The 13,360-nt window shown below is 54.3% G+C and overlaps 1 long non-coding RNA gene across 1 annotated transcript in view; it reads left to right on the top strand.

The window, feature by feature from the left end:
- Positions 1-13,360, top strand: part of LOC134944169 (uncharacterized) — a 44,379-nt gene that overhangs the window by 8,875 nt on the left and 22,144 nt on the right. Inside the window, exons 2-3 of the long non-coding RNA XR_010181855.1 lie at positions 11,336-11,499; positions 12,464-12,760. This is a non-coding gene — a long non-coding RNA (uncharacterized LOC134944169). The remainder of the gene's footprint in view (positions 1-11,335; positions 11,500-12,463; positions 12,761-13,360) is intronic.

Below are 13,360 nucleotides of genomic sequence, written 5' to 3'. Positions count from 1 at the left end.
GGGGGGGGGGGGGTATATTTGGCACTGGGGGCATGTACCTGGCACTGTGGGGGAATATCTGGCACTGGGGGCATATGTGGCACTGGGGGGGGGGTATATGTGGCACTGGGGGCATATACCTGGCACTGTGGGGGAATATCTGGCACTGTGGGCATATACCTGGCACTGTGGGGGAATATCTGGCACTGGGGGCATATGTGGCACTGGGTGGGGGGTTTATTTGGCACTGGGGGCATATACCTGGCACTGTGGGGGAATATCTGGCACTGGGGGCATATGTGGCACTGGGAGCACGGCCCTAGCAACAAGCACTACCCCCTAGCAACGAGCATGACACCCAGTGCATGAAACACCTGGCAACGAGCATGACACCCTGAGCATGAAAACCCCTGGCACCGTGCATGGAACCAAGAGCATGAAACCCCTGGCAACGAGCAGGTAATTTCAAAGTAATTAGAAGCCTTACTGTAGAACTTAATGTGTAATGGGCATTACGGTGTGTGGCATAATGTATCACGGACATTGCGGTGTGTGTCATAATATGTCAGGCATTACGGTGTGTTGTATACTATATCACGGGCATTGTGGTATGTGGTATAATGTCTCAGGATCATTGTGGTGTGTGTCATACTGTGTCACAGACATTGTATGTGCTATAATGTATCAGGGGCATTGCAGTGTGTAGCATAATGTATAACGGGCATTGCTATTCCTGTCATAATGTGTCACAGGCATTACGGTGTGTGGCATAATGTGTCCGGGGCATTACAGTGTGTGCATATTGTGTCATGTGCATTATTGTGTGCGGCATAATGTCTAAGGGCCATTGCAGTATGTGGCATAATGTATACTGGGCATTACTATAAGGAGGAAAAATGACAAATAATGTAATGGGCATGAATCAGGATTATTTTTCTTTCCTGTGGTGGCTAACGTCTGGGCGTGCAGGTTGCAAAACTGGGGTATAAGGTAGTCTTTTCCTGCAATGCCACGCCCCTTTATGCGAAGCCACGCCCATTTCAAATGAAGCCACACACCCTTTTTGGCAGCGCGCACATATTTGTCCCTTTGCTAGTGCCAATTATGGGGGGTATGGGGGGGGGAGGGAGGTTCAGGGTAGTGTCTGCAGTGTAGTGTGCGTGGAGGGGGTGCAGGGGTAGTACGTACCTGTCCTGTGCCTGGCAGGTCCCTGGAAGATCGCTTTGTGAGAAGAAGAGGAGATCTGCAGGAGAGGCAGTGCTGCGGAAGGTGAGTAATTAAAGACTAATTAAGGTAATTGGAAAAATTCCAATTTCTTAATTAGTCATTGGGGGGGTTGCCACAGCAGTTAAGCATCCCATGTCCTCGCCCTCCCTGTAACTCTCCCTCAGCACCCCTGCCCTCGCCCTCCCTGATACTCTCCCTCAGCACCCCTGCCCTCGCCCTCCCTGTAACTCTCCCTCAGCACCCCTGCCCTCGCCCTCCCTGTAACTCTCCCTCAGCACCCCTGCCCTCGCCCTCCCTGATACTCTCCCTCAGCACCCCTGCCCTCGCCCTCCCTGTAACTCTCCCTCAGCACCCCTGCCCTCGCCCTCCCTGTAACTCTCCCTCAGCACCCCTGCCCTCGCCCTCCCTGAAACTCTCCCTCAGCACCCCTGCCCTCGCCCTCCCTGTAACTCTCCCTCAGCACCCCTGCCCTCGCCCTCCCTGTAACTCTCCCTCAGCACCCCTGCCCTCGCCCTCCCTGTAACTCTCCCTCAGCACCCCTGCCCTCGCCCTCCCTGTAACTCTCCCTCAGCACCCCTGCCCTCGCTCTCCCTGTAACTCTCCCTCAGCACCCCTGCCCTCGCCCTCCCTGTAACTCTACCTCAGCACCCCTGCCCTCGCCCTCCCTGTAACTCTCCCTCAGCACCCCTGCCCTCGCCCTCCCTGTAACTCTCCCTCAGCACCCCTGCCCTCGCCTTCCCTGTAACTCTCCCTCAGCACCCCTGCCCTCGCCCTCCCTGTAACTCTCCCTCAGCACCCCTGCCCTCGCCCTCCCTGTAACTCTCCCTCAGCACCCCTGCCCTCGCCCTCCCTGTAACTCTCCCTCAGCACCCCTGCCCTCGCCCTCCCTGTAACTCTACCTCAGCACCCCTGCCCTCGCCCTCCCTGTAACTCTCCCTCAGCACCCCTGCCCTCGCCCTCCCTGTAACTCTCCCTCAGCACCCCTGCCCTCGCCTTCCCTGTAACTCTCCCTCAGCACCCCTGCCCTCGCCCTCCCTGTAACTCTCCCTCAGCACCCCTGCCCTCGCCCTCCCTGTAACTCTCCCTCAGCACCCCTGCCCTCGCCCTCCCTGTAACTCTCCCTCAGCACCCCTGCCCTCGCCCTCCCTGTAACTCTCCCTCAGCACCCCTGCCCTCGCCCTCCCTGTAACTCTCCCTCAGCACCCCTGCCCTCGCCCTCCCTGTAACTCTCCCTCAGCACCCCTGCCCTCGCCTTCCCTGTAACTCTCCCTCAGCACCCCTGCCCTCGCCCTCCCTGTAACTCTCCCTCAGCACCCCTGCCCTCGCCCTCCCTGTAACTCTCCCTCAGCACCCCTGCCCTCGCCCTCCCTGTAACTCTCCCTCAGCACCCCTGCCCTCGCCCTCCCTGTAACTCTCCCTCAGCACCCCTGCCCTCGCCCTCCCTGTAACGCTCCCTCAGCACCCCTGCCCTCGCCCTCCCTGTAACTCTCCCTCAGCACCCCTGCCCTCGCCCTCCCTGTAACTCTCCCTCAGCACCCCTGCCCTCGCCCTCCCTGTAACTCTCCCTCAGCACCCCTGCCCTCGCCCTCCCTGTAACTCTCCCTCAGCACCCCTGCCCTCGCCCTCCCTGTAACTCTCCCTCAGCACCCCTGCCCTCGCCCTCCCTGTAACTCTCCCTCAGCACCCCTGCCCTCGCCCTCCCTGTAACTCTCCCTCAGCACCCCTGCCCTCGCCCTCCCTGTAACTCTCCCTCAGCACCCCTGCCCTCGCCCTCCCTGAAACTCTCCCTCAGCACCCCTGCCCTCGCCCTCCCTGTAACTCTCCCTCAGCACCCCTGCCCTCGCCCTCCCTGTAACTCTCCCTCAGCACCCCTGCCCTCGCCCTCCCTGTAACTCTCCCTCAGCACCCCTGCCCTCGCCCTCCCTGTAACTCTCCCTAAGCACCCCCGCCCTCCCTGTAACTCTCCCTCAGCACCCCTGCCCTCGCCCTCCCTGAAACTCTCCCTCAGCACCCCTGCCCTCGCCCTCCCTGTAACTCTCCCTCAGCACCCCTGCCCTCGCCCTCCCTGTAACTCTCCCTCAGCACCCCTGCCCTCGCCCTCCCTGTAACTCTCCCTCAGCACCCCTGCCCTCGCCCTCCCTGTAACTCTCCCTCAGCACCCCTGCCCTCGCCCTCCCTGTAACTCTCCCTCAGCACCCCTGCCCTCGCCCTCCCTGTAACTCTCCCTCAGCACCCCTGCCCTCGCCCTCCCTGTAACTCTCCCTCACCACCCCTGCCCTCGCCCTCCCTGTAACTCTCCCTCAGCACCCCTGCCCTCGCCCTCCCTGTAACTCTCCCTCAGCACCCCTGCCCTCGCCCTCCCTGTAACTCTCCCTCAGCACCCCTGCCCTCGCCCTCCCTGTAACTTTCCCTCAGCACCCCTGCCCTCGCCCTCCCTGTAACTTTCCCTCAGCACCCCTGCCCTCGCCCTCCCTGTAACTCTCCCTCAGCACCCCTGCCCTCGCCCTCCCTGTAACTTTCCCACAGCACCCCTGCCCTCGCCCTCCCTGTAACTCTCCCTCAGCACCCCTGCCCTCGCCCTCCCTGTAACTCTCCCTCAGCACCCATGCCCTCGCCCTCCCAGTAACTCTCCCTCAGCACCCCTGCCCTCGCCCTCCCTGTAACTCTCCCTCAGCACCCCTGCCCTCGCCCTCCCTGTAACTCTCCCTCAGCTTCCCTGCCCTCGCCCTCCCTGTAACTCTCCCTCAGCACCCCTGCCCTCGCCCTCCCTGTAACTCTCCCTCAGCTTCCCTGCCCTCGCCCTCCCTGTAACTCTCCCTCAGCACCCCTGCCCTCGCCCTCCCTGTAACTCTCCCTCAGCACCCCTGCCCTCGCCCTCCCTGTAACTCTCCCTCAGCACCCCTGCCCTCGCCCTCCCTGTAACTCTCCCTCAGCACCCCTGCCCTCGCCCTCCCTGAAACTCTCCCTCAGTACCCCTGCCCTCGCCCTCCCTGTAACTCTCCCTCAGCACCCCTGCCCTCGCCCTCCCTGAAACTCTCCCTCAGCACCCCTGCCCTCGCCCTCCCTGTAACTCTCCCTCAGCACCCCTGCCCTCGCCCTCCCTGTAACTCTCCCTCAGCACCCCTGCCCTCGCCCTCCCTGTAACTCTCCCTTAGCACCCCTGCCCTCGCCCTCCCTGTAACTCTCCCTAAGCACCCCCGCCCTCCCTGTAACTCTCCCTCAGCACCCCTGCCCTCGCCCTCCCTGAAACTCTCCCTCAGCACCCCTGCCCTCGCCCTCCCTGTAACTCTCCCTCAGCACCCCTGCCCTCGCCCTCCCTGTAACTCTCCCTCAGCACCCCTGCCCTCGCCCTCCCTGTAACTCTCCCTCAGCACCCCTGCCCTCGCCCTCCCTGTAACTCTCCCTCAGCACCCCTGCCCTCGCCCTCCCTGAAACTCTCCCTCAGTACCCCTGCCCTCGCCCTCCCTGTAACTCTCCCTCAGCACCCCTGCCCTCGCCCTCCCTGAAACTCTCCCTCAGCACCCCTGCCCTCGCCCTCCCTGTAACTCTCCCTCAGCACCCCTGCCCTCGCCCTCCCTGTAACTCTCCCTCAGCACCCCTGCCCTCGCCCTCCCTGTAACTCTCCCTCAGCACCCCTGCCCTCGCCCTCCCTGTAACTCTCCCTCAGTACCCCTGCCCTCGCCCTCCCTGAAACTCTCCCTCAGTACCCCTGCCCTCGCCCTCCCTGTAACTCTCCCTCAGCACCCCTGCCCTCGCCCTCCCTGAAACTCTCCCTCAGCACCCCTGCCCTCGCCCTCCCTGTAACTCTCCCTCAGCACCCCTGCCCTCGCCCTCCCTGTAACTCTCCCTCAGCACCCCTGCCCTCGCCCTCCCTGTAACTCTCCCTCAGCACCCCTGCCCTCGCCCTCCCTGTAACTCTCCCTAAGCACCCCCGCCCTCCCTGTAACTCTCCCTCAGCACCCCTGCCCTCGCCCTCCCTGAAACTCTCCCTCAGTACCCCTGCCCTCGCCCTCCCTGTAACTCTCCCTCAGCACCCCTGCCCTCGCCCTCCCTGTAACTCTCCCTCAGCACCCCTGCCCTCGCCCTCCCTGTAACTCTCCCTCAGCACCCCTGCCCTCGCCCTCCCTGTAACTCTCCCTCAGCACCCCTGCCCTCGCCCTCCCTGAAACTCTCCCTCAGTACCCCTGCCCTCGCCCTCCCTGTAACTCTCCCTCAGCACCCCTGCCCTCGCCCTCCCTGAAACGCTCCCTCAGCACCCCTGCCCTCGCCCTCCCTGTAACTCTCCCTCAGCACCCCTGCCCTCGCCCTCCCTGTAACTCTCCCTCAGCACCCCTGCCCTCGCCCTCCCTGTAACTCTCCCTCAGCACCCCTGCCCTCGCCCTCCCTGTAACTCTCCCTCAGTACCCCTGCCCTCGCCCTCCCTGAAACTCTCCCTCAGTACCCCTGCCCTCGCCCTCCCTGTAACTCTCCCTCAGCACCCCTGCCCTCGCCCTCCCTGAAACTCTCCCTCAGCACCCCTGCCCTCGCCCTCCCTGTAACTCTCCCTCAGCACCCCTGCCCTCGCCCTCCCTGTAACTCTCCCTCAGCACCCCTGCCCTCGCCCTCCCTGTAACTCTCCCTCAGCACCCCTGCCCTCGCCCTCCCTGTAACTCTCCCTAAGCACCCCCGCCCTCCCTGTAACTCTCCCTCAGCACCCCTGCCCTCGCCCTCCCTGAAACTCTCCCTCAGTACCCCTGCCCTCGCCCTCCCTGTAACTCTCCCTCAGCACCCCTGCCCTCGCCCTCCCTGTAACTCTCCCTCAGCACCCCTGCCCTCGCCCTCCCTGTAACTCTCCCTCAGTACCCCTGCCCTCGCCCTCCCTGTAACTCTCCCTCAGCACCCCTGCCCTCGCCCTCCCTGTAACTCTCCCTCAGCACCCCTGCCCTCGCCCTCCCTGTAACTCTCCCTCAGTACCCCTGCCCTCGCCCTCCCTGAAACTCTCCCTCAGTACCCCTGCCCTCGCCCTCCCTGTAACTCTCCCTCAGCACCCCTGCCCTCGCCCTCCCTGAAACTCTCCCTCAGCACCCCTGCCCTCGCCCTCCCTGTAACTCTCCCTCAGCACCCCTGCCCTCGCCCTCCCTGTAACTCTCCCTCAGCACCCCTGCCCTCGCCCTCCCTGTAACTCTCCCTCAGCACCCCTGCCCTCGCCCTCCCTGTAACTCTCCCTAAGCACCCCCGCCCTCCCTGTAACTCTCCCTCAGCACCCCTGCCCTCGCCCTCCCTGAAACTCTCCCTCAGTACCCCTGCCCTCGCCCTCCCTGTAACTCTCCCTCAGCACCCCTGCCCTCGCCCTCCCTGTAACTCTCCCTCAGCACCCCTGCCCTCGCCCTCCCTGTAACTCTTCCTCAGCACCCCTGCCCTCGCCCTCCCTGTAACTCTCCCTCAGCACCCCTGCCCTCGCCCTCCCTGAAACTCTCCCTCAGTACCCCTGCCCTCGCCCTCCCTGTAACTCTCCCTCAGCACCCCTGCCCTCGCCCTCCCTGAAACTCTCCCTCAGCACCCCTGCCCTCGCCCTCCCTGTAACTCTCCCTCAGCACCCCTGCCCTCGCCCTCCCTGTAACTCTCCCTCAGCACCCATGCCCTCGCCCTCCCTGTAACTCCCACGGCCACTACAGTCAGTCACCTCGGCGCCAGCACTGCACTGGTCACTGCTAGTGCTTGATATACTCTCCCTGCTACATTGGGCACGTGGTGGGAAACTAGAGTGACATGGGAGAGCTGAAGTGACATCATACAATCAGACATTCTAGTCACTAATTACGGTTATAGCCATACTCATCGTTGCCGGATATGCATGGATATACGCATCGCCGCAAGCTGCAGTATACGCCGTGCTGCAACTAGTCGCAGCCGGCGATTGCACCATTGAAGCCTATGGAGTGCACGCCATAGATGTGGGCACACTAGCCACGCCATCCATGTCGTGATGATGAGTGTTGCTACATCTGTACATGAGGAAGCCAAAACAATAGTATGCTTTTCTGGTTGTGGGAATTTAGCGATTCAGCAATTTAGGGGCGCCAAATTAAGATTATATCTTCCCCCCCCCCCCAACCTAAAAACATTCTGACGCCCCTGACCATACGCCATCTTGAATTGAGTGTAAACGGGTAAGACATACATATACTGCCCCTGTAAGCTGTCCTGCTTAGTAAATATGTACTGAATATTCAGCCATTCACATCAGTCCCTGCCCCAGTGGAGCTTACACTCTATGGCCCTCATTCCGAGTTGATCGGTCGCAAGGCGAATTTAGCAGAGTTACACATGCTTAGTCTACGCCTACTGGGAGTGTATCTTAGCATCTTAAAAGTGCGAACGAAGTTTACGCAATATTGCGTACAAAAAAAACTTAGCAGTTTTAGAGTAGCTCCAGACTTACTCTGCCTGTGCGATCAGTTCAGTGTTTGTCGTTCCTGGTTTGACGTCACAAAGACTCCCAGCGTTCGCCCAGACACTCCCCCGTTTCTCCGGCCACTCCTGCGTTTTTTCCGGAAACGGTAGCGTTTTCAGCCACACGCCCATAAAACGCCGTGTTTCCGCCCAGTAACACCCATTTCCTGTCAATCACACTACGTTCGCCGGTGCGAACAAAAAGCCGTGAGTAAAAATCCTTTCTTCATAGCAGAATTACTTAGCGCAGTCGCAGTGCGAACATTGCGCATGCGCTCTAAGCTGATTTTCACTGCGATGCGAAAAAAAAGAACGAGCGAACGACTCGGAATGAGGGCCTATATTCCCTATCACATGTACACACATTCACACTAGGGATAATTTTGGTGGAAACCTACCAGTATATTTTTGGATTGTGGGAGAAAACCGGAGTACCCGGAGGAAACCCACGCAACTACGGGGAGAATATACAAACTCCACACAGCTAGGGCCGTGGTGGGAATTGAACCCATGACCTCAGTGCTGTGAGGCAGTAATGCTAACCACTACACTATCCGTGCTGCCCATAAATATTAAATATATAAAAGTTGGTGACCATCACTTATCTGAGTAACACTCAGCTTACTCAGGTTGGCTGGGAAATTCACACCCCCATTTTCTTTAACACCGTCCCGTTGTCACCCGCAAATGCCACCCGCCTGTCAGTAAGACCGCGACGTTTGGGGCGCTGCAAGTGTCATTATAGCCCCAGATTTGGACTCACCCAGTTCTGATTTAGACCCATAGGGGTATATTTACTAAAGGTCCATTTTAGTCGATTTGACATCGATGAAAATTGATCTCAATCGATGTCGGGTTCCAGGGACTGAAGCACACATTTGCTAACAGCTGATTTTTTTTTAATATTCATTTTTAAATATGGATACTTGTGTGTTTTAGCCCTGGAAGCGCAACATCAATTTGGATCAATTTGTAAATCGATCCAAATTGGCCTTTAGTAAATATACCGCGCATAGACTCTAATTAATGCACAATCACCGGAGACTGCAAAGAAACAGTAATAGAGGTTGAAATAAATAAATTTAAGCAGCAGATAGAAAATAGACAAATGACAAGACATGCAAACATCGGCAAACATCGAAAACATCGGCAAAGATCAATATTTGGCAATAACCGGGATAACCATTGCAATGCTTATGTACTCGAAGAGTAGCTCCCCACCGGCGCAGCTCCTGCGCACTGGCAGGGAGCTACTCATCGCTCTCCGGGTCGCAGCGGCTGCGTGTGATGTCACGCAGCCGCCGCGGCCCGCGCCCCCAAAACGGTGGCTCAAACCCCTCCCGCCCAGCGACCGCCTCTGCCTGTCTTGCAGCCTTGCCCCACCACGTGCGGAGATGAACGCAGATCTGGCTACGTATGCTGCAATATGCGTTCATCCCTGAATATCCCCCCATAGTCAGATAGAAATAAAAACAATAAATCGAACTACTAACTCTCTAGACTCCGGAAGCCACAACGCAATCCCAGTAAATGTAATGATCCCTATTCTAGACAATAGCCACACACACATCACCGTCACACTTATTATTGCAGCATAAAGGGGTGTGGTTAATCAAATCGACAGTATCTAGGTCGACAATGTTTAGGTCGACCACTATAGGTCGACAGTCACTAGGTAGACATGGATGGAAGGTCGACAGGGTTTCTAGGTCGACATGTGCTAGGTCGACAGGTCTAAAGGTCGACATGAGGATTTATTCATTTTTTGTGTCGTTTTCTTCGTAGAGTGACCGGGATCCCAAATTAGTGCACCTCTTCGCTCACCATGCTTCGGGCATGGTGCCTTCGCTCCGCTACCGCTTCGCTCGGCACACTTTACCGTTCCAATCGTAGTCCACGTGGATCGTTAAGTATGAAAAAATTTAAAAAAAGAAAAAAAATGTGAAAAACTCATGTCGACCTTTAGACCTGTCGACCTAGCACATGTCGACCTAGAAACCCTGTCGACCTTCCATCCATGTCGACCTAGTGACTGTCGACCTATAGTGGTCGACCTAAACATTGTCGACCTAGACAGTGTCGATCTTCAGACCGGTTCCCGCATAAAGATATACATTACTATATTGTGATCCCATAGGTGTTGGCACGCATACAATATACAGTATAGCTGGAGACTCTTAGTAGCCAATGCCTTACAAATGGAATTGTCTCATGGACAAATTACAGTAAGTGTTTTCTGAATGCAACTTGAATCAACTAAATGCACGGATGTACTCTGAATGCAGCGTGAATAGTCAGCCTGCAGCGGAGATTAGTAAATTGGTAATGACTCTAGCTTATACAGAGTTCTTTCAGCACAATAAAGTTAATGGATACGATAAGTAGCGTAAAACTATAATAGTCACCCTTGGCTTGATTGATGATCCCCTCTGCAACACTCCCCCAGGACTGGAGTCTCCCTCTTGGCCTCTTGACTAGCCTGTGAAGGCCCAATACCACAGCTGGTGGCCTGTTTCTCCTAAGGGATCGAAGTCCGCTCTGCTTCTTACAGTACGAGGGATGGTGCTGCTTTCCACTATAGCCTGCTGCCCAGCCACTGCAGTAATCCAGCTCCCCAGTGTCCACTTCTCTGCATGCTGAGCCCTGTTTGGTGCTAGGCTGCCTCCTTTAATGTCCTCCTGGACGCAGCTTTCCACCAAACACAGATTGCTCTACATGGTATCTCCTGCTGTGGCGTCCCATCAGCGCAGCGGATCCTCTGTGGTTAGTGCAGCTGCCATCTTGGAGAAGCCCATGCTTGGCACCATCATTTTGGATGGGCCTCCTATTATATGGTACCTGAGTTCCTCTGGTTAAGGTAACCCAGGAGGCCACACTGTGAATACTGGAGACTCGGGAAAAGCAACAGAAGGATGAAAACTTGAGAATTGCAGCCCTTAAACCCTGGAGACTTGAGACTTGTAGCTGGAAGTGCTTAAACACAGCGAGCACTAAAGGGCTGATTTTGATTTCTGAATTGGGAGCAAAGTAAATATAACAAGTGAGATACTCTGTTCCTGGACAAATCATGCTGCAATGCGAGGGGGGCTAGTTTACTGTATATTCCATGATCCCCCAATTGTCTCGGGGCCATGGTTCGGTAGATTCGCCTCCGCAATTCACTATTTGAGCAAAATGTGCACTAAAGATGGGATGTAGTCGGCATCCTGTCAGAATGCCGACACCAGAATCCTGACACCTGGAATCCCGAACATAAGTATGCCAGGGAGGCTGTGGGGGGAATCTAGGGTTAGGTTTCGGGGTGGGTGGGATAAGGTTAGGCTGAGGAAGGGGATACCTGTTGGGATTTTGGCAGTTGGGATGCCAGTGTCGGCATTCTGACCGCCGACATCCTCACTGCCGGTATCCCGTACCCAACCCCTAAGAATCTCATGTTTATTCTAAACATCAGTTTCAAATCTAAAGTCTGCAATTCTCTGGTGGATTCTAAAAAGAAATTAATATTTTCTGTAAAATGGATGGTTTTTTCACAAAATGGATGTACAGATATGGAAAAATAACCTATTTGTATTTTCTAGTGAATATATAATATATTCAAAAGTAAAATAAATAATAATAATAATAATAATAAACTATTTTACAGTGTATCTTACATTTACAAGTCCTCGTACTGTCCTTTTTCATTTTCTCTTCACAGCTTAGTTCGGTACTTTCTTTTCTATACACATCCTGTGGGTCTTCACTGTGCAGCGTCTAACAGTAGTCTCCTAACAAGCTGACGCTCCATCTTCCCTGGTAACATCATTCAATCTCCTTTGTGGTTCCTTGCTCCTAACTAATGGCTCTAAGGCTCTCTGGAAAGTGAGTGTGCAGAAAGTGCAATTACAAGCTGATTAACTAACTTAAGGGAACATTTACTAAGCAGCGATAAGAGCGGAGAAGTGAACCAGTGGAGAAATGTCCCCATCAACAGCTCTGTATCATTTTATAGTATGCAAATTATAGATGTTACTTCAGTGCTGATTGGTTGCCATGGGCAACTTCTCCACTGGCTCACTTCTCCGCTCTTATCACTGCTTAGTAAATGTACCCCTTAATGTTTTGTATTTACTAGCCTATTTACTATTTGCTTGCAGTTGAGATATTTTAAGTTCCCCTAGAACGTCTTTACAACTTTTTAAAAGACATTCTAAGCCTCTCTTTCATCGGTTTCCTTTTTTTTTTTTTATTATCAAACTCACTGTCTGTCTGTTAGGTATTTTTGAATGTCTGGTACAACAAAAATGTCTTCTTTCAATTTAGTATAGGACAGTGAACTCTTTTTCTTTCTCCAAAGTTTTTACAAACTTTCATAAATCCTAATTTTATGTGAAGAGAGGTAGGAGGACTTTTTCAAGTCAAACTTTCGATCCTGTGTTTTATCCTCCAACTTTGCAGATTTGTCAAATGATACTAAATTCTGACATCAAAATATTTAAGAATAGACAAATTAACAGATAACAAAGTTACAATTTTATTTTGTGGAAAAATGATACAGTATATGATGACTTAATACTTTTCAAACCATTACGGAACTATGTTATTTACACTTTATACAGTATGAGAGGTACAGTAGGTTCTCTGTGATGCATTGAAACAAGTAAAGTAAACAAATTGTTGTTTCCAAAAAGTTTTTTGCATTGCACCAGATGGCGGTTACAAACCAGCAATCAAGGCACGGATTTGTAATCTGCACTATCAAATATGTCCAGAAGGTGGCAGCATCTAGTCATACATTATCCTAATACATCCCAGCCATAAACCAACCTTTTTTTTTTTTTTTTAGAATGTTTATTGCTTGCAAGATGTGGTTTCTCTGGAAAAGGAAAGCAGCCAGCTACATCAGCTTGGACAAAAGGGCAGAGCAGTCACGTTGGGTTCCTCCTCTACAGGTAATCCAGTGACAATATTTATTGTTTACAAGCCATGCCAAGCAGGATCTGTGTGACAGCAAGAAGCAGAGCACAGGTGCGGGAACAGGAAGAAGTGCTACAGAACCCAGGACACCTTCCTCCTCAGATTCACCCCTCGCTCTCCGGCTCTTCCAGGATGTAAGCTATAACTGGACCTGCGCGGCATTGAAGTGAGTAACTGATATGACTTGTATCCACTCTCTGGGCTCAGCTTTCCTGTATTTCTCCTAACTGGAGCGCCCGGCTTTGTTTTGGTTGACTTTATCTCCTGCCGACACAGTGAGCCGGAGAGATTTATAGCCTGATTCAGAGTTAGGAGCAATTTAAAAAGAGTGAAAAGGAGCAAAGAAAGAGCAATTTGCACCTGGAACAAACCATGTTGCAATGCGAGAGGTGCAAATGCATTGATTTTTGCAGGGAGGGCTCATACCGGCTGCTTTTGAATGTAGCCCTTAAATGCTGGCAGCGATATTTTAATAGTGCAATTTAGAATTAAGCTAGGGCACGCGACTTTTCAACTCTAAAATCTCCACGCTCATTTAACATCTGCCCCACCTGCAGCACAACATGGATTTACCCCGGTGCAAAGTGCTTCTTATTTTGTTGCTTTTTCTAGTTTACTCTGGACTTGGAATCAGGTCCTCAATGTCCATCAGAAGTAACACAGATAGTTGCCACCAGCATTTGGCTGAGATGGTCCTGTCAGGGTTGAACCAGCCATGGATTCTGAGAGGGGGGTGGGGCAGGTTCAGATTACCCAGGCCTGAGCC

Source organism: Pseudophryne corroboree, chromosome 7 (assembly GCF_028390025.1).
Source record: "Pseudophryne corroboree isolate aPseCor3 chromosome 7, aPseCor3.hap2, whole genome shotgun sequence".
Taxonomy (NCBI): domain Eukaryota; kingdom Metazoa; phylum Chordata; class Amphibia; order Anura; family Myobatrachidae; genus Pseudophryne; species Pseudophryne corroboree.
The sequence above is the reverse complement of the archived record's forward strand: the minus strand, read 5'-3'. Positions and strand labels throughout refer to the sequence as shown.